Raw genomic sequence first — 22,595 nt, forward strand, 5'->3', positions numbered from 1 at the left:
CATCTTTGCATGAAATATTACCTTGGTATCTCTAATTTTCTTGAAGAGATCTCTATAGTCTTTCCCATTCTATTGTTTTCCTCTATTTCTTTGCATTTATCATTGAGAAAGGCTTTCTTATCTCTCCTTGCTATTGTTTGGTACTCTGCATTCAGCCATTTTGTCTTTTTGCTTTTCTTTTTCTTGGGCATGGTCTTGATCCCTGTCTCCTGTACAATGTCACAAACCTCCATCCATAGTTCATCAGGCACTCTGTCTATCAGATCTAGTCCCTTAAATCTATTTCTCACTTCCAGTGTATAATCATAAGGGATTTGATTTAGGTCATACCTGAATGGTCTAGTGGTTTTCCCCACTTTCTTCAATTTAAGTCTGAATTTGGCAATAAGGAGTTCATGATCTGAGCCACAGTCGGCTCCTGGTCTTGTTTTTGCTGACTGTATAGAGCTTCTCCATCTTTGGCTGTAAAGAATATAATCAATCTGATTTCTGTGTTGACCATCTGGTGATATCCATATGTAGAGTCTTCTTTTGTGTTGTTGGAAGAGGGTGTTTGCTACGACCAGTGCATTCTCTTGGCAAAACTCTATCAGCCTTTGCCCTTCTTCATTCTGTATTCCAAGGCCAAATTTGCCTGTTACTCCAGGTATCTCTTGACTTCCTACTTTTGCTTTCCAGTCCCCTATAATGAAAAGGACATTTTTTTTGAGTGTTAGTTCTAAAAGATCTTGAAGGTCTTCATAAAACCGTTCAACTTCAGCTTCTTCAGCATTACTGGTTGGGGCACTAGTGAAGTAATGCTCAAAATTCTCCAAGCCAGGCTTCAACAATATGTGAACCATGAACTTCCAGATGTTCAAACTAGTTTTAGAACAGGCAGAGGAACCAGAGATCAAATTGCCAACATTCACTGGATCATCGAAAAAGGAAGAGAGTTCCAGAAGAACATCTATTTCTGCTTTATTGACTATGCCAAAGCCTTTGACTGTGTGGATCACAATAAACTGTGGAAAATTGTGAAAGAGATGGGAATACCAGACCAGCTGACCTGCCTCTTGAAAAATCTGTATGCAGGTCAGGAAGCAACAGTTAGAACTGGACAGGGAACAACAGACTTTTTTCAAATAGGAAAAGGAGTACATCAAGGCTGTATATTGTCACCCTGCTTATTTAACTTATATGCAGAGTACATCATGAGAAACGCTGGGCTGGATGAAGCACAAGCTGAAATCAAAATTGCCGGGAGAAATATCAATAACCTCAGATATGCAGATGACACCACCCATATGGCAGAAAGTGAAGAGGAACTAAAGAGCCTCTTGATGAAAGTAAAAGAAGAGAGTGACAAAGTTGGCTTAAAGCTCAACATTCAGAAAACTAAGATCATGGCATCTGGTCCCATCACTTCATGGCAAATAGATGAAGAAACAGTGGAAAGTGTCAGACTTTATTTTTCTGGGCTCCAAAATCACTGCGGATGGTGACTGCAGCCATGAAATTAAAAGACGCTTGCTCCTTGAAAGGAAAGTTATGACCAACCTAGACAGCATATTAAAAAGCAGAAACATTACTTTGTCAACAAAGGTCTGTCTAGTCAAGGCTATGGTTTTTCCAGTAGTCATGTATGGATGTGAGAGTTGGACTATAAAGAAAGCTGAGCACTGAAAAATTGATGCTTTTGATCTATGGTGTTGGAGAAGACTCTTGAGAGTCCCTTGGACTGCAAGGAGATCCAACCTGTCCATCCTAAAGGAGACCAGTCCTGGGTATTCATTGGAAGGACTGATGTTGAAGCTGAAACTCCAAAATTTTGGCCACCTGATGCAAAGAGCTGACTCATCTGAAAAGACCCTGATGCTGGGAAAGATTGAGGGCAGGAGGAGAAGGGAACGACAGAGGATGAGATGGTTAGATGGCATCACTGACTCAATGGACATGAGTTTGGGTAAACTCCAGGAGTTGGTGATGGACAGGGAGGCCTGGCATGCTGCTGGGTCACAAGGAGTCAGACATGACTGAGCAACTGGACTGAACTAATACAGTCCCTGTGGTTGCAAAGAGTAGGACATGACTGAGAGACCTTCACTCCCATTTGTAGGTGGCCCTCAGGATTCCTGCCCCTAACCGCCAGCTCTGCCAGGCTGCTGTAGGACGCTGGAGAAATCTCTGCTCATCCCTTACCCTTTGCTCCTCACTTTCCACAGAGCAGGGTCTGCCTCTCTCTGACTGTTTGTGGGGGAAAAAAAAAGAACAAAACTCTCGGTGGCATGTTTCTGGCAAATGAGACTCTCTAGTTCGTTCTACCTGCATTTCTGGTGGAGATCATTCTGTCTGGGAAGGCTTGAGTGGCTGGGAGCAGATAGGCTCGGTAAAATTGTTTTCCTGTGGGTCAGTCTACGAGGAACAGCTGTGTAAGTCACAGTATGAAACTCCCAAATGCGTCTAGGTTAAGATTTGATCTTGTGAAATGACAACCTAAACACATCTTGATTTTTTTTCCCCCTGAGCCCAGAGTTGTAGCCCCATGTTCAAGTGAGTTCTCCTATTCTTCCCATCATCTGCATTCTGATTGTCTTGGGTCACATAGGATGCCGTCATTTCACTTCTTCAATACTGGTCAGTGACCCTAGGCCAGTCTGCGCAACTGTACTCATTAGGATGTTCACACAATTTAGCCCTGTGTCTCCACTTCTAGAACTCTATGCCAAAGAAATAATCAGAGATGCAGACACATATTTGTACCAAATACAGGTTTACTTACAATAGTGGGAAAATGGGTATGACCTAAATGTTCCCAAACCAAGAAATGGCTACATTTTTAAAAAATAATTTACATGATGTAATATACATCTATCAGAATTCTGATATCAAAGACTATTTAATAACAAAGTGTTTCTAATTTAGTTTTAACTAAAAGTCATGAATGAAAATTTTATTTGAAGTATGACATCAATTTTGTATCTGTATATTTGTATGTGCATGTGTGTATACACACAACAGAAACACAATTTGGTTGCCCCTAGGTAATAGACATATAGGCATTATCTTTCTGCATTTTATCATGAACATGTTTATTGTACAGTCAAAAGTGAATAAATATTCTTGTAAAGTAAATGGAAAAAGAAAATAGTTCTTAGCAGAGTAACTGATGAGCAAGGAAGCTGGGAACGTCCTTGGTGGTCCAGTGGTTAAGAATCTGCCTGCCAACGCAGGGAACACAGGTTCAGTGCCTGACCTGGGAAGATTCCACATGCTGTGGAGCAGCTAAGGCCATGTGCCACAGCTTCGAAGGCTGCGTGCCTAGATCCTGTCCTCTCTAGCAAGAGAAGCCACCAAAGGAGAGGCCTGAGCACCACAGCTGGAGGGCAGCCCCAAACTAGAACGTATCCCTTGCTCTCTGCAACTAGAAAAACCCCACACGCATCAATGAAGACCCAGCGCAGCCAAAAATGAATGAAATAAATAAAAATTTTAAAAAAGAAAAAGAAAGCTGGACCAACATAAACGGTTAACAATATGGGAAAGTGAGAGTGAAAGTGAAGTCGCTCAGTCGTGTCCAGCTCTTTGCGACCCCATCCAGGCTCCTCCGTCCGTGGGCTTCCCCAGGCAAGGATACTGGAGTGGGTAAACAAATGGGAGTGCCTTCCTGTGTCTCGGCTCCCTGAGGGCCACACCTCCTGCTCCCTATTGTGTGGAGGGCACCTGGTCAGTCAAGGCTGAGTCACCCCCAGCCTCCTCCTCTCTGTCCTCCCCTGATCCTGCCACCTGTGATGATGTGACTGTTGACCTCTGATCAACTTGGACATGACTCTGCTGGCCTTCCTTTCTTTTTAGAGAAGCCCACATCTCCTACTGTGCAGTTCAGTAGAACTGGCCATCCTGCATCCCACTAAGTGAGGTTCCCAGACCTCAGCTTTGCCAATGGATGCTCCAAACCCTGACTCAGTGATTCACTCAGCTGAGGCACCCACCAGCTTCACCGATCATTTTCTTCAGAAGTCATCGGGAAAACCACTGTCGTCTCCTCTGGGAGCAAGAGCTGTAACGATATAAGCCAGAGACCAGCTGGCTTTACGTGACCAGCTTTCCTTAAGGAAAATATATTGTCCACATTGCAGACAATGATACCAATGCAGGTGATGCAGGATGAGAAATGACAATTAAGTTCTAAAGACATTGTTTGAGCCTCTGAATTCAACAATGGCAGAACTTCTTTTCATTTTCATCACTTAATAAACGTCTCCTCTTTCTCCCTCCATTCCTCTTTCTCTTTTCTCTATTATTCACTTGTTCCTGTTGTTGATTTTTTCTTAAATTTGTTTGAGAAAGGGCTCTGTCCCTTGTAACCAAAGGAGTTCTGACTCAAACAGTTAGCCTACCTTGGACTTGGCAACCTGGCTTTTGGAAGTAACTATTTGGCTTTCTTGCATGACAAGCAAGTCTGGACTTTTTCTAGAGAAACTCTTGACTTAGAGGGCATGACCTTAGACAATCCTTTTTCCTCTATTTATGGACATTTTCTGTCTTGTTGGCTGGAAATTTCTTCCCTCCCTACCAGTAAAAGCCTGAGATCAGGCATGTATCATTTATTATTTATAGGCACTAAACATTTTGAGAGCATTTTTAATGACATGGGAAAATACTTGTGATATATGACCTCAATTAGTTAAGTATGTAATAATAGCTAGTCACTGAAAACTACTAGAAGGAAATTTATCAAAATATTAACAGTGATTATAGCTAAGAGATAAGATTATGGGTGATTTATACATTACATTTTCTAAGTTTATAAATGGACATGCAATTATTTTGTGATTAGAAAATAAAAAAGTTATTAAAATAAATACATAAATTATAGTGCATTCATCCAAAAGACAATTTTGTAGTCATTAGAAAGAATGTTTTGAAGATATTTCAGTGACACTGAAAAATGCTCATAATAGGACAATGGGAACGGTAGACAAATCTATATATATCACTGATCTCAATTATGTTAATTATAGATGTGCAAATAGATGCATAGGAAAGGACTAAAGAAATTGCTTCAAAACATGAATAGAAGTTATCTCTGAGCTATGAGGTTACGGTTCAGTTTGGGTTTCTTCTTTAATATGTGTTTGTGTTTTCCAACTTTCAGAATCAGAATTCTTTTATAATAAAATAGTAAAATGTTACTCTTGTGGCGAATAGACTTGAGAAGGCAACTATCCCTCTCTCCCACCCATTTAATGTAGGATGCCTCTCACCTGTCCTCCTTTCTCCAGGTCAGGGGCTGAAGTCCTGTTTGCTTCTGTTGAAGGAAAAGGTGGGTTGGGATCAATTTCTTTTCTCTTTCATCAGAGATGACTGTCTTTTTGAAGCCAAGTTTCTCCTGCTTTATCTCCCAGTTTAGCTATACAACACACACACACACACACACACACACGTATATTTACATATGCTGTGTTGTGTTTAGTCGTTCAGTCCTGTCCCACTCTTTGTGACCCCTGCCAGGTTCCTCTGTCTATAGGGATTCTCCAGGTAAAAATATTGAAGTGGATTGCCATGCCCTCCTCCAGGAAATCTTCTCATCCCAGGGATCGAGCCAAGGTCTCCCTCATACAAAGCAGATTCTTTGCTGCCTGAGTCACCAGGGAAGCCCATACAACTATAGCAGAATTTCTTGGAAAGGGAGGAGTTAAAGCAGGAAATGTAGCTAAAGAAAAAGAAAGATTTGTGCAATATTTTGAATGCAAATGAAACACTTTACGTACATTTTTGTCATTTAATCCTTTCAAAATCCCTCTGGAAAATAGCATCATCATTTCCCCTAATAGATGAACAAAACAATGTCTTAGAGAGAAATATGAAATAACTTCTCTACCTTCACCCAACCAATACGTGGTGGAAGTGGGATTTGAACCAAAGCAATCTAGGGCCTGTGCTGTTAACCAGTATATATAGGATATGTCGAGGTAACGTACACAGTGATTTTTGCATAAACTGATGCCTTCTTAGCTGAGAATCTGTGAAACCCTTGCAAAAAGTGGTAAGGGAAAAGTTTCAGTTCCTTGTTTTAGTTTCTTTCTTTGTTAATCATCTGATTCTGCACTATTTCTTGACACTCATCTGTATAAGATTCATAACTGATACAACAAAATGAAGACCTCTTTGGATCAAGGAGGGCTTCCCTGGTGATTCAGATGGTAAAGAATCTGCCTGCCACGCAGGAGACCCGGGTTTGAGCCCTGAGTCAGGAAGAGCCACTAGGGAAGGGAATAGCTACCCACTCCAGTATTCTTACCAGGAGAAGTCCATGGACAGAGGAGCCTGGAGGGCTACAGTCCATTGGGTCACAAAGAGTTGGACAGGACTGGACAACCAACACTTTCATTTTCTCTTGGACCAAAGATTTTTAAAATAATTGTAAAAAAAAGTTCAGCTCCCTGTAACTGATTGGAGCTCAGACTTTAAAAATCCAGTGTTCAGTAGTTGCGCATGTAGTTTTAGATACTTCTGCTCCTGCATAGATCTGTGGAGGAAAAGATGAGGAAGGCTATTCTCAGACGGACTTACTGTAAAGGTGTGAGCTCATTTTCTGGTCTCCTTCACTTTGTTCTGTGTTGCTAGGGTATGAAGCAGTTTAAAGATCAGCTTAGTTCTTGTTGATTAGGCAGCAACACTGAGTTTAGGACTTAACTGGGGGCTTCCCTGGTGGCTCAGTTCAGTTCAGTTCTGCGGCTCTGTCATGTCGGACTCATTGCGACCCCATGGACTGTATCACGCTAGGCTTCCCTGTCTATCACCACCTCCCGGAGCTTGCTCAAACTCGTGTCCATCAAGTTGGTGATGCCACCCAACCATCTCATCCTCTGTCATCCTCTTCTCCTCCCAATTTCAATCTCTCCCAGCATCAGGATCTTTTCCAATGAGTCAGTTCTTCGCATCAGGTGGCCAAAGTATTGGAGTTTCAGCTTTAACATCAGTCCTTCCAATGAATATTCAGGACTGATTTCCTTTAGGATGGACTGGTTTCATCTCCTTGCTGTCCAAGGGACTCTCAAGAGTCTCCTCTAACACCACAGTTCAAACACATCAATTCTTTGGCACTCAGCTTTCTTTATAGTCCAACTCTCACATCCATACCTGAATACCGGAAAAACCAAAGCTTTGACGAGACAAACCTTTGTTGGCAAAGTGATATCTCTGCTTTTTAATATGCTGTCTGGCTTGGTCATAGCTTTTCTTCCAAGGAACAAGCATCTTTTAATTTCATGGCTGCAGTTACCATCTGCAGTGATTTTGGAGCCCCCAAAGATAAAGTCTGTCACTGTTTCCATTGTTTCCCCATCTATTTGCCATGAAGTGATGGGACAAGATGCCATGATCTTAGTTTTCTGAATGTTGAGCTTTAAGCAAACTTTTTCTCTCTCCTCTTTTACTTTCATCAAGAGGCTCTTTAGCTCTTCTTAGCTTTCTGCCATAAGGGTGGTGTCATCTGCATATCTGAGGTTATTGATATTTCAGCAATCTTGATTCCAACTTGTGCTTCATCCAGTCTAGCATTTCTCATGATGTACTCTGCATATAAGTTAAATAAGCAGGATGACAACATATAGCCTTGATGTACTCCTTTCTCTAATTGGAACCAGTCTATTGTCCATGTCCAGTTCTATCTGTTGCTTCTTGACCTGCATACAGATTTCTCAGGAGGCAGGACAGGAAGTCTGGTATTCCCATCTATTGAAGAATTTTCCACAGTTTGTTGTGATCCACACAGTTGAAGGCTTTGGTGTAGTCAATAGAGAAGAAGTAGATGTTTTTCTGGAACTCTCTGGCTTTTTTGATGATCCAACAGATGTTGGCAATTTGATCTCTGGTTCTTCTGCCTTTTCTAAATCCAGCTTGAACATCTGGAAGTTCATGGTTCATGTACTGTTGAAGCCTGGCTTGGAGAATTTTGAGCATTACTTTACTAGTTAGTGGATGAGATAAGTGCAATTGTGCAGTAGTTTGAACATTCTTTGGCATTGCCCTTCTTTGGGATTGGAATGAAAACTGACTTTTTCCCATCCTCTGGCCACTGCTGAGTTTTCCACATTTGCTGGCATATTGAGTGTCGCGCTTTCACAGCATCATCTTTTGGGATTTGAAATAGCTCAGCTGGATTTCCATCACCTCCACTAGCTTTGTTCGTAGTGATACTTCCTAAGGCCCACCTGACTTCACCCTCTAGGATGTCTGGCTCTAGATGAGTGATCACACCATTGTGATTACCTGGGTTGTGAAGATATTTTTTGTGCAGTTCTTCTGTGTAGTCTTGCCACCTCTTTTTAATATCTTCTGCTTCTGTTAGGCCCATACCATTTCTGTCCTTTATTGAGCCCATCTTTGCATGAAATATTCGCTTGGTATCTCTAGTTTTCTTGAAGACAGCTCTAGTTTTTCCCATTCTATTGTTTTCCTCTATTTCTTTGCATTGATCATTGAGGAAGGCTTTCTTATCTCTCCTTGCTATTCTTTGGAACTCTGCATTCAAATGGGTATATCTTTCCTTTTCTCATTTGCCTTTAGCTTTTCTTCTTTTTTCAGCTATTTGTAAGACCTCCTCAGACAACCATTTTGCCTTTTTGCATTTCTTTTTCTTGGGGATGGTCTTGATCACTGTCTCCTATACAATGTCACAAACCTCTGTTCGTAGATTGTCAGGCACACTGTCTATCAGATCTAATCCCTTGAATCTATTTGTCACTTCTACTGTATAATCATAAGGGATTTGATTTAGGATCATACCTGAATGATCTAGAGGTTTTCCCTAATTTCTTCAGTTTAAGTCTGAATTTGGCAATAAGGAGTCCATGATCTGAGCCACAGTCGGCTCCTGGTCTTGTTTTTGCTGACTGTATAGAGCTTCTCCATCTTTGGCTGTAAAGAATATAATCAATCTAAATTCAGTAATTCAGACATCTGCTGATGTCCATATAGAGTCTTCTCTTGTGTTGTTGGAAGAGGGTGTTTGCTGTGACCAGTGCGTTCTCTTGGCAAAACTCTGTTAAACTTTGACCTGGTTTGTTTTGTACTCCAAGGCCACATTTGCTTGTTACTCCAGCTATTTCTTGACTTCCTACTTTTGCATTCCAGTCCTCTATAATGAAAAGGATATTTTTTGGGGTGTTAGTTCTAGAAGGTCTTGTAAGTCTTCACAGAACCGTTCAACTTCAGCTTCTTCAGCATTACTAGTTGGGGCCTAGACTTGAATTGCTGTGATTTTGCCTTGGAAATGAGCAAAGATCATTCTGTCGCTTTTGAGATTGCATCCAAGTAGTGCATTTTGGACTCTTTTGGTGACTATGATGGCTACTCCATTTCTTCTAAAGGATTCTTGCCCACAGTAGTAGATATAATGGTCATCTGAGTTGAATTCACCCATTCCAGTCCATTTGAGTTCACTGGTTCCTAAAATATCGATGTTCACTCTTGGCATCTCCTGTTTGACCACTTGCAGGTTGCCTTGACTCCAAAAAGAATGAAGAGACAGAGCCACAGCAAAAATAATGCCGAGTTCTGGATGTCACTGGTTGTGGAATTAAAGTCTGATGCTGTAAAGAGCAATATGGCGTAGGAACCCTGGTGGCTCAGTGGTGAAGAATCCAGCTGCCAATGCAGAAGACACAGGTTCAGGCCCTGGTCCGGGAAGAGCCTACACACCACACAGCAGCTACGCCTGTGTACCACAGCCACTAATCCGCGTGTGCTAGAGCCTGGGAGCCGCAGCTACTGACCCCGTGTGCTGCAGCCACTGAAGTCTGCACTCCCTAGAGCCTCCGCTCTGCCAAAGAGAAGCCATCGCAACAAGAAGCCCGAACACAGCAATGAACAGCAGCCCCCGCTCGCCACAATAAAGAAAAGCCTGCACGGCAGTGAACACCCAGCACAGCCATAAATAAATAAATAAATAGCATTTAAAAGCCTTATCTGGAGAAGTCACCTCCCTTGTGCCAACATTATTGCCAATGTGGTTCTACTCTTTGAAGCCTCTGATCTGCATGGCTTTACCTGTTCATTCACTCATATCTGCCTGAGTGGGAAACCTACTCAAGAAGCGGAGAGGGGCAGGGGAGTCAGGGCAGCTGACTTGAGACCAAAGAAGAGAAACTTTAGACAAGATGAGATGTCCAACAGTAATAAATGCTGAAGACAGGTGAAGTGGTTAAAAGTTGAGGAAAAATAGTTGGCTTTGGAAATTTCAGGTGGTTACTGGAGCAGATATGAAAGAGAGACAGAAGAATAATTCAGGTTGCAGTGTGGTTAGGAATGAGTGGGAAGTGAGGGAGTAAGTGAATCTGAGCAGACTCTTCTTTCTTCGGCAGTGAAGAGCAGGTGGGAAGTTTAAGCATGTGGAAGACTTGAGAGAAAGTGTGTTCTTGCCAGCTTGCATGTGTGTGTGTGTGTGTGTGTGTGTGTGTGTGTGTGTGTGTGTGCAGGAAATGAGAAAGCTGAGCAGGTTACAAGTGAAGTAGGAAGCAACACATTCAGAGAGAGGACAGGTGGAAGAAGAATTACCATTATTGAGCTACTGTGATCCAGCTAGGACTTCATATTGTTTCATTTAATGCACACAGCAATCTTGGGAGGAAAGTGAGGATCATAGAAGGTAAATAATTTGCCCAAGATCAAACAACTATTATTCTGGCAGACTAAACACACACAGACCTATAAGCTCTATGTGTGGAAGAGATGGAAAAGGAGAAAGAATATTTAGTAAAGGAAAGTCTTAGAGGAGGCGGTTGGAATTTAAACATATGGGTTAATAAGACTGAGGGACACGATTACCCCAGAGGCAAAGAAAGACGGAATCAGAAAACACTGTAAAAGAGATTAGAACTTAATTTCATTTTATTTCCTTGATAAAAATAGTCTACGTAGCTGGTGTAGGTGTGCAGTTAGGTTTCTAGGAGACCATCTGTGATGCCATTAGGCCTAGAGTGATAGAAACATATGCAAATATATGGGATTTTAGTTCCTTGACTAGGAATAGGATCTGAGCCCTTGGGATGGAAAGCCTAACCACTGAACCACCAGTGAATTCCAATATATCTTTTTTTTAAATCCCCTGTTTGTGTGTGGTTTTGATCATCCCCCAAATTATTTTGGATAGTATACTGTGCCCTTGCAGTACTGGGCACTCAGCTATTTATTCCTTTTACCTGGAATTTCCCTCCTCATTTATTTATGAGTATGGAGCCAGACACTACTAGCAAATCAAATGAAATAAATACTGACATCAAATGAATCCCATTCAAGAATGTGGTCTTTTGATTTTTATCTGTTAGGTTGCTGTTGGATTACGTTGACTGGGGTGTGTGAACTAGAAGAATTTTTAAATAAAGACTACTAAAAATTGAGCAGCAAATTACAGCTGATCTTTGCATCATCTAAGCCATTCTGATTGAAATTTGTGACCTACTTTATCATATATTCTGTTGCCATAGAGCTTAGGTTAAATGTGTAACTGAAGAAAATTGATTTCCAGTGCAGATCTTAATTTTCATTGTGTCCTGCAGTGCTGCATGGATGATGCATGTGTGATAAGTCTCACGTTTAGAAGATTCCAGGGGGAATTTTGAGAGTTAAAGTATTATGGCCTCTATCAGTGGATATTAAGATAATATATTTTCTGAAGATGTGTATCCCTTTCTTAAACAAGCAAGGGACTTTATAAATATCCTTAGGCACAAAAGAAACAGGGTTTTCTGTCTTCTTGAGAAATAGTCTCCAATGTACAGAGGTCAATCAGTGTTTCCTAAAAAGGGAAAACAATATTTATCTTGAAAAATAATAAGCTTCAAACCAAGAATAAATTCTTGTCCCTCGAATGTTTTAATGCCTCATTTGGTTTCAAAATCAATTCTGAAGTATAGTGCAAATTTAGAATTCTCAAGACTTTATCTTTATACATTAAAGAAAAAAACAAAAAACAGCTGGCAAATATCTGTCAGTGGTAGAGTATGTGTTTGGTTAGGTAGGTGGAAGAAGGGGCCTGACCAAGTCTAAGGGTTAACATTCCCCAGTATTCTCTGCAAAAGGGCACATTTGTTTCTGAATGGTAAAGCTTTTTTCATTGTATCTGTGATGTTGTGATTTTAATGAGAAATAAATATTTGGACTTTGTGCATTGCTCCTGCACACAGTTCCTAAAAATGCACGGGATTTCCTAAGGGTTGAGAATAATAAGGATGCCTTTTGTTATGTTAATGAGATTACTTTTGAGAAGCCCCTAGGTAACCTAAGGATGGAGGCTGGTTGCCAAGGGAAGCAATCCTGAATAGAGGCTTGGACCTGCCCCCTCCATCTCCAGGAAGGGAAAAGGAGCTGGCAGTTGAATCAATCACCAATCGGCCAATCACCAATATATATGGGAGCCTCATTTAAAACCCAAAAGCAGGGTTCGAAAAGCGTCCAGGTAGGTGAACCAGAATGCTCTCACATGCTGGGCCCCAAGTCTATGGGCATAGAAACTCCTGTTCTCAGGGCTTAGACTTCTGTGTCTCTTCAGTTCATAGCCTTTAACATCTTTTAAAAATCAATAATCTAGTGAGCAAGCTGTTTTCCCAAGGTCTGTGATCCGCTCTAGCAAATTAATCAAATCCTGGGGTAGGGGGGGTGGGTGGGAACCTCCAATTTATAGCCAGTTAGTCAGAAGCACATAGCTCAGCTGATAAAGAATCCGCCTGCAATGCAGGAGACCCCGGTTCCATTCCTGGGTAGGGAAGATCCTGGGGAGGGTGGAGAAGGGATAGGCAATCCACTCCAGTATTCTTGGGCTTCCCTGTGGCTCAGCTAGTAAAGAAACCACCTGCAATGTGGGAGACCTGGGTTCTATCCCTGGGTTGGGAAGCTCCCCTGGAGAAGGGAAAGGCTACCCACTCCAGTATCATGGCCTGGAGAATGCCATGGCCTGTATGGTCCATGGGGTCTCCAAAGAGTCGGACACGACTGAGCGACTTTCACTTTCAGTCAGAAGCACAGGTGATGGTCTGGATTTGCTATCGGTGTCTGAAGTGGGGGCAGTCTTGTGGGACCAAGCCCTTAACATACAGGATCTGACTCTATTTCCTTATATACAGTGTCAGAATTGAGTAAAATTTGCGGGCTCTCTGGTCAATATTTCAGGGAATTGTAATTGCTCAACAGTGTGGGAAAAAAACTGTAACATCTTGTTTTCTTTTTAAGTCGCTTTAGTCGAGTCTGACTCTCTGCGACTCCACGGACTGTAGCCCACCAGGCTCCTCCATCCATGCGATTCTCCAGGCAAGAATACTGGAGTAGGTTGCCATACCCTTCTCCAGGGGATCTTTCTGACTCAGGGAGAGAATCTGGGTCTCTGCGTTTCAAGCAGATTCTTTACCATCCAAGTCACAAGGGAAGCCTTGGTATATGTTTGAAGTGAAGTGAAATCGCTCAGTCGTGTCCAACTCTTTGCGACCCCGTGGACTGTAGGCCACCAGGCTCCTTCGTCCATGGGATGTCCCAGGCAAGAATACTGGAGTGGGTTGCCATTTCCTTCTCCAGGGGATCTTCCTGACTCAGGGATCAAACCTGGGTCTCCTGCATTGCAGGCAGACTCTTTAACCTCTGAGCCACCAGGGAAGCCCCTGGTATATGTTTAAGTCTCCGTAAATCTGGGAGTTTACAGTGCATATTAAACTCCAAACGTGTTGTCTTTGACTTATATCAAATTGGTTGTCGTTTCTGTCTAATCTGTCTCAATTTGCATGCCTTTTGGTAAAGGGAGCTTTTCGGTTATATTGGTCCTGAAACAGGAGGGAAGGGGGCAAGGCATAGCATTTAAAAGAATGACATAGCTGTTGTTGTTGTTTAGTCAGTAAGTCATGACTGACTCTTTTTCGACCCCACAGAGTAGACATGACATAATCTGATTAGAACCAAATATTGGACTGGCCAATAAGTTCGTTCAGTTTTTTGTAAGGAAAAATCCCAAAATTTTGACCAACCCAGTGGGTCCAAGACGGCAGATGAATCGACTTCCACTAGACCTTCAGCTTCAGTATGTGCTTACTGTGGGCGTCCCAGGGGCACTAGTGGGAAAGAGCCTGCCTGCCAATGCGGGAGATATAAGAGACATGGGTTCCATTCCTGGTCCAGGAAGATCCCACCTGCCACAGAGCAACTAGGCCTGTGGGCCACAACCACTAAGCCTGAGCTCTAGAGCCCAGGAACTGCAACTATTCAGCCCGTACACAGCAACTACTAAAGCACCATGCTCTGCAACGAGAAGCCACTGCAATGAGAAGTCCATGCACTGAACTAGAGAAAAGCCCTGGAAGCATCAAAGACCCAAAACAACCAAAAATAAATAAATTTTTTAAAAAATAAGCCCATTTAAAAAAAAGTGGGTAGGGGCCTAATTTATGGAAATCCCACCCCTGGAATATTCCTCCCATTCATAAGCCTATGAAATTACCCACCCCTATAAAAATTGACAACTCCATATCCTAGTCCCTCTAGCCTTCCTGGATGGCCCCACACTCTATCTGTTGAATGTGTTTCTCCCTAAATAAATCCACTTCTTACCTATCACTTTGTCTCTCACTGAATTCCTTCTGTGATGAGACATCAATAACTTGAGCTTCTATAAATCCTGAGACCAGGTGTGTGATCTCAGTTGAAAGATTACGAGTTCAGTTCCAATCTGTGTTACATGGTTTCAATCCCTCCACTTCTTATGTCTTATACCTGGCACAATTCATTCATTGCAGTTATAAAAGGGAAAAAAAATCCTATTTCCTTCTACTCGACTCCCCAGATTTCTGACACCAAAAGTGTGGGTCCTTCCACACTAAGCTGGTCTCTGATTTTCAGCAGACATTGACTGGGTGTCCTGTAATTTAACTGAACTCTGACACTAGCTTCTCGGAGTTAGTGCAAACCTCATAGGGTAAGGCCTTGGTCCTACAAGACCGTCACCCCACCCTCCAGACTCCAACCTCAGGTTCCAGGTAGCCGCCAGTGCTTCTGACCAAATGAGTACAAATCGAGGCTTCTCACAATCCTCTTCTCAGGTTTGATCATTTGTGAGAACATATCAGAGAACTCAGGAAAGTGCTTTACTTGCTTACTGGTTTATGACAAAGTTTATAACCCAGGAGCAGCCAAACGGAAGTGATGCATGGGGGCAAAGTGTGTGGGAAGGTGCATGAAGACACCTTGCCCTCTTTGGGCACCCTGCCCTCCCAGCACCAATCCAGAGGCTCTCTGAACCCCATCGTTTAAGGGTTTTATGCAGGTTCATTAAACAGGCACGACTGATTCAATCATTGGCCACTGGAGATGAGGTCAGTTTCCAGCCCCTCATCTTTTCTCTTACCTAGAGTAGTGGCAGGTAAAGTGGGGGGGGGGGGGGGGGTGGTGTTGAAAGTTCCAGCGCTCAAGTGGTTAGTTCCTCTGGCAACCGTTTTCCCAGAGCCAGCTCATTAGCACAAACTCAGATGGGGTGAAAACGGCAGGCCTTATTAAGAAAAACCAGAGATACTTTTCTCATCCCTATTACTCAAATAGTTCCAAGGATTTTAGGAGCTAGATTTCTTATTATGTCACAGGTTACTTCCTGGCATTTGATTTTGTTACTTTTGCCTTAAACAATTTGGGGTGAGGTGGGGGGAGTGATACATAAGCTGATAAATTACATTGAGCAAAATTATCCATTTATATTTTCACTTGCTTATCAAATCTGTTTATATTAGTTTACTGTACTTCACATCTGTTTTGTTTTCATTTTTGGAGTTTTATGACTTTATCGCAGGTGATGGGGGTCTCCTTCAGGCTTTCAGAGTGAAATGAGAAAGCCTTGAGGCCCTTTGGGCATTTCTCTTAACACCTCACTTTAATTTATGGGTGCTGGCGAGTTACGGTTTGTGCTTTCCACCTCTTCTCAGTCTTTGCCGTTTCTGTACACCTCTCTGAATTGTGCCTCTTTCTGGGATTTTAGGTTCAAACTCACTGAGACAGAATCCACTATGGAGAGCCCAGGTTTGCTCACTGAGGTTTCTCTAGGGATAAGATACAGGACCCTATCTGTCCAAGGATGTGCTGGCCAGAGCTGCTGTTGTGACATGACTCTGAAGGACAACTGGCAGAAAAGAAACTACCCTTGGCTACTTGTTCAAAATAGGACTTTTGGGGACGAGAACTTAGTAGCTGAGACGCCATTGGTACAGAGGACCAGTCATCAGTTCAGTTGCTCAGTCGTGTCCGACTCTTTGCAAATCCATAGACTGCAGCAGGCCTCCCTGTCCATCACCAACTCCCAGAGTTTACTCAAACTCATGTCCATCGAGTCGGTGATGCCATCCAACCATCTTATCCTCTGTCATCCTCTTCTCCTCCCAACTTCAATCTTTCCCAGCATCAGTGTGCTTTCCAATGAGTCAATTCTTCGCATCAGCTGGCCAGAGTATTGCAGATTCAGCTTCAGTATCAGTCCTTCCAATAAAGATTCAGGACTGATTTCCTTCAGAATGGACTGGTTGGATCTCCTTGCTGTCCAAGGGACTCTCAAGAGTCTCCTCCAACACCACAGTTCAAAAGCATCAATTCTTCAGTGCTCAGCTTTCCTTATAGTCCAGCTTTCACATCCATGCATGACTACTGGAAAAATCAAAACTTTGACTAGATGGACCTTTTGGGCAAAGCAATGTCTCTGCTTTTTAATATGCTGTCTAGGTTGGTCATAGCTTTTCTTCCAAAGAGCAAGAGTCTTTTAATTTCCTGGCTGCAGTTACCATCTGCAGTGATTTTGGAGCACAAAAAAATAAAGTCTATTCCTGTTTCCATTGTTTCCCCATCTATTTGCCATGAAGTGATGGAACTGGATGCCATGATCTTAGTTTTTTGAATGTTGAATTTTAAACCAACTTTTTCACTCTCCTCTTCTTCTGGTACATAGGATACCAGAACTCAATTGTAGTTAAGAGCGTGCGTCCTGGAATCATATTGCCTGTGGTGCATAGCTTGATTCTACCACCTACTAGTTGCTTAGGTGAGTTACTATACTAATCTGTGCTTCAGTCTCATCTGACAAATGAGGATAATAATAACATACATCTCATAGTGTTGCTGTAAGGATTAAATTAAATGATGTATGTGAAGGGTCTAGAATAGAACTGGAAAGACTCAATAAATTTTGGTTATTATAATTATCATGACTGCTATTCGGATACTTTCAAAAGTCTAGCCTGGTGTTTTTCACATGGTAGTTTTTTTTAATAAATATTTGCTGTATGAATTCATGAAGCAATGAATCAGTCACACAGCAGTGCCTGAAATATGTAGTTTGGCTGAATAAATTGTACCTCAGGTGGGACTTTAAAATATTGTATTTAGAGATTAATATAAATATCTCATCTTTTCTTTCAAAAATTATTTCTATAATGAGATTTGCATGTCAAATAGGCTTTTTAACAGAAAGTTACCCCACCCATAGCCCCTAAAGTAGTACTAGATGATCCATTTGTTAACCTTCATAAGATCCCAGTGTAAAGCTAGCAGTGGTTTTCTTTATTGGCTAGGCAACTTGCAGTGTCTGCCACAGAAAGATATATTAATTTTTAACTTGCCAAATTTTCTTCCATAAAGCCAACAGCAGTGAATGAGAGAAACTTGTTATCCATATCCGTGCCAGCAATAAATACTACTGCTTTAATTTTTTTCTTTTTTTTTTTGTTTTCATCCTGTTCTATTAATGTGAAGTGATATAATGGAAATTTTAAGCTTGAAATTCACAGATTAGAAACAGGCTGGTATGGAATCAAGTACATCAGTCTGGCTCCTTCATAGAGCTGGATGTTACTGAAACAGGTGAAACACACTGCAGATCTTTGTTTGGACAGAATCTACTACCCACCCTTTGTTTTTTTAGCAGATGGTTAGCGCTGCTTGTCCAATGTGCCATGGCCATATATGCCATCTATAGATGATCCTTAGAACTTGTTCTCCCAAAGGTACTAGAAAGTTTTCAGTATAAAAAGACACTGCTTCAGTACTTCAAGTGTGCTCTTATATCTTCATGATTATCACGAAAAAACCTTCTGTCATTAGCATCATTGTTCATCACAGTTCTTTAACGTACCACCAAAATTTCAAATTGCTACTATTTTAAATTCTCTTCTTCTTCGTTTTTTAAAAATATTATCTATTTGTTTATTCATGGCTGTGCTGGGTCTTCGTTGCTGGGTGTGGCTTTCTCTAGTTGGAGGGCGATGGCTTCTCATTGCCGTGACTTCTCCTGTTGCAGAGAAGTCTCTGGGGCGTGTGCACCCAGGAAGTACAGCTTCTAGGCTCCAAATGCGGGCTTATTAGTTGTGGCACATGGCCTCAGTCATCCCCAGACATGGGGGATCGTCCCAGACCAGGGATGGAACTGGTGTTCCTTGCATTGCAAAGGTGGATTCTTAACCACTGGACCACCAGGGAAGCCCCTTCCTTCTGTTCAAATTTACTACCTTTAGTTTTTATTCTTGGGTTACAAAATGAATTGATTTTTATCTGCTTGCCATTTTAAACCCTTATCTTTTTTATTTAAATATTTTTGTTAGGTGTAATTCTTTTTAACCTCATCGTTATTGATTCTTACTTTCTTCCTCTTTTGGTTTTAACTAGCTGTTGATTTTGGTCCCTTTTGATCTTCTAAGTTTTCTGATTTTATCTGTTTTCTTTTTATATCCTTGGTTCGTAAGTAGCAAGCAATAAATCTAGTTAAGAGACAGATCCAAAATGTTGTGCTGAGGATTTGATCACAGATAGAGAGGGAAAGGAAGGAATCAGTGTTGCAACCTAACAGTTTAGCAAATGACAGAAAGGATGTGATTTACAAAGGTAGGAAAAACAGAGAGGAATATTTTGGAAGGAAAAAATAAAAACTTCTTCACTATCACTACTGCTTCATAATAAAAGAAAGAGCACTTAAACATTTTTTTTTAAAGACATAAGTGTATACATTTTTATATGAAAACTTTGTTTTCTAAAAAATTCACTAGATAGTTCATTTTTTTTCTTTTTATTTTGTTGTGATTGGTGAAAACTTCTGGCATTTGAGAATACTTGCTGTAGATAACGAAAGGATTTACATTTCAGAAAAACGCACTGTGGTATCTATGTAGAGAACAGTTTGAAAATGCTTGAAGACAGAAAGCTACGTTAGACTGGAAACTATGAAGGTCAATTACAACTGGATAAGGTGAAAAAGAATGATAATAGGGGACCAGATGTTGAAGTTTTGCCTGCTGTCAGTAGATGAAAGAATCTTTTGCTAAGGCTGAAGTGGTTGGGCATTATTTTTTTTAAGAAAAAGTGATAACTCCATGAGTTAATGGTATTTAGCTGTTTTAATTGGCATATTCAATTTTCTGAGCTCCAGAGGCTTGTCCAGTCAACATGTTGTCTTTACTTAGTACTGTTTTATCTAGTATGGCTTTGGTAGCCACATCAGTTCAGTTCAGTCGCTCAGACGTGTCAGACTCTTTGCGACCCCATGAATCGCAGCACGCCAGGCCTCCCTGTCCAAAACCAACTCCCCGAGTTTACTCAAACTCATGTCCATCGAGTCGGTGATGCCATCCAGCCATCTCATCCTCTGTCGTCCCCTTCTCCTCCTGCCCCCAATCCCTCCCAGCATCAGGGTCTTTTCCAATGAGTCAACTCTTCACATGAGGTGGCCAAGCTGGAGTTTCAGCTTCAGCATCAGTCCTTCCAATGAACACCCAGGACTGATCTCCTTCAGGATGGATTGGTTGGATCTCCTCGCAGTCCAAGGGACTCTCAAGAGTCTTCTCCAACACCACAGTTCAAAAGCATCAATTCTTCGGCACTCAGCTTTCTTCACAGTCCAACTCTCACATCCATACACGACCACTGCAAAAACCATAGCCTTGACTAGACGGACTTTTGTTGGCAATGTAATGTCTCTGCTTTTTAATATGCTATCTAGGTTGCCACATGACTTCAATTAAATCTTTATTTGTTTCTCTATTTATTTAGATTTATTTAGTTGCCCCTGGTTTTAGTTGCCACAGGCAGGATCTCTGATCTTCACGGTGGAATGCAGAGTATTTTTTTCTTTTCAGTTGTCTTATACAAACTCTTAGTTGCCACATGGCATCTAGTTCCCTGAGCAGGGATCTGACCTGAATCCCCCGCATTGGGAGTATGGTGTTTTACCCACTGGACCACCTCAATTAAATTTTTAAAAGTAATAAAAGTATAGTAATTTGTAAATGTTTTAGATACATGTTAAATATTATCTTCAACAATGAGACCTGAGTTCCTTATAAGCAAGGGAGCCTTCCTTTTTGTACAAAGGTACCCCATGCCTTGGAGACCAGAATTGGAGTTGCTCACCCCCAAAATGAGTGTATCAGAGGATTCTTGAGGATACTTAATGAACTAATGGATGTGTAAAGAAGTGGCTCAGTACACATTAGCTGTACTTATCTTTCTCCTCGTCTTCTTCCAATGTGCCAGTGCTGCATATTCACAGTTCAGTTCGGGTGCTCAGTCGTGTCCAACTCTCAACCCCATAGACTGTAGTAGGCCAGGCCTCCCTGTTCATCACCAGCTCCCGGAGCTTGTTCAAACTCATGTCCACTGAGTCGGTGATGCATTTCAACTATCCCATCCACTGTCCTCCCCTTCTCCTTCTGCCTTCAATCTTTCCCAGCATCAGGGTCTTTTCCAATGAATCTGCTCTTCCCATCAGGTGGCCAAAGTACTGTAGCTTCAGCTTCAGTCCTTCCAATGAATATTCAGGACTGATTTCCTTTAGGATTGACTGATTTGATCTCCTTGCTGTCCAAGGGACTCTCAGAAGTCTTCTCCAACACCACAGTTCAAAAGCATTAATTCTTCAGTGCTCAGTTTTTTTATGGTCCAACTCTCACATCCATACAGGACTACTGGAAAAATCATAGCTTTGATTAGCCGGATCTTTGTCAGTTAAGTAATGTCTCTACTTTTTTTTTTTTTTTTTTTTTTTTTTTTTTAAGTAATGTCTCTACTTTTTAATATGCTATCTAGGTTGGTCATAATTTTCTTCAAAGGAGCAAGTGTCTTTTAACTTCAAGGTTGCAGTCACCATCTGCAGTGATTTTGGAGCCCAAGAAAATAAACTCTGTTACTGTTTCCATTGTTTCCCCATATTTGCCATGAATTGATGCTTTTGAACTGTGGTGTTGGAGAAGACTCTTGAGCATCCTGTGGACTGCAAGGAGATCCAACCAGTCCATCCTAAAGGATATCAGTCCTGAATATTCAATGGAAGGACTGATGCTGAAGCTGAAACTCCAATACTTTGGCCACCTGATGCAAAGAACTGGCTCATTGGAAAAGACCTTGATGCTGGGAAAGATTGAAGGCGGGAGGAGAAGGGGACAACAGAGGATGAGATGGTTGGATGGCATCACTGACTCAATGGACATGAGTTTGAGTAAACTCCAGGAGTTGGTTTTGGACAGGAAGGCCTGGTGTGCTGCAGTCCCTGGGGTGCCAAGGAGTTGGACATGACTGAGTGACTGAACTGAACTGAACTGAACTTATAGGACTGGATGCCATGATCTTCACTTTTTGAATGTTGAATGTTGAGTTTTAAGCCAGCTTTTGCACTCTGCTCTTTCACTTTCATCAAGTGGCTCTTTAGTTCCTCTTTGCTTCTGCCATAAAGGTGGGGTCATCTGCAAATCTGAGCTTATTGATATTTGTCCTGACAATCTTGACTCCAGCTTGTGCTTCATCCAGTCCAGCATTTCACAAGAAATTAAATTAAAAAGGTGACAATATACAGCCTTGATGTACTCCTTTCTCAATTTGGGACCAGTCTGTTGTTCCATGTCTGGTTCTAACTGTTGCTTCTGGACCTGCATACAGATTTCTCAGGAGGCAGTAAGGTGATCTGGTACTCCTATCTCTTTTAGAATTTTGCAATTTGTTGTGATCCACATAGTTGAATGTGAATGCGAAGTCAAGTGGGCTTTAGGAAGCATCACTACCAACAAAGCTAGTGGAGTTGATGGAATTCCAGTTGAGCTATTTCAAATCCTAAAAGATAATGCTGTGAAAGTGCTACACTCAATATGCCAGAAATTTTGGAAAACTCAACAGTGGCCACAGGACTGGAAAGGTCAGTTTTCATTCCAATCCCAAAGAAAGGCAATGCCAAAAAATGTTCAAAATACCTCACAATTGCACTCATCTCACATGCTAGCAAAATAATGTTCGAAATTCTCCAAGCTAGGCTTCAGCAGTATGTGAACCGTGAACTTCCAGATATTCAAGCTGGATTTAGAAAGGCAGAGGAACCAGAGATCAAATTGCCAACATCCACTGGATCATCAAAAAAGCCAGAGAGTTTCAGAAAAACATCTACTTCTGCTTTATTTATTTATGCAAAAGCCTTTGACTGTGTGGCTCACAACAAACTGGAAAATTCGTAAAGAGATGGGAATACCAGACCTCCTGACCTACCTCCCGAGAAATCTGTATGCCGGTCAGAAAGCAACAGTTAGAACTGGACATGGAATGATAGACTGGTTCCAAATCTGGAAAGA

The sequence above is a fragment of the Muntiacus reevesi genome, chromosome 8 (assembly GCF_963930625.1).
Source record: "Muntiacus reevesi chromosome 8, mMunRee1.1, whole genome shotgun sequence".
Classification (NCBI taxonomy): domain Eukaryota; kingdom Metazoa; phylum Chordata; class Mammalia; order Artiodactyla; family Cervidae; genus Muntiacus; species Muntiacus reevesi.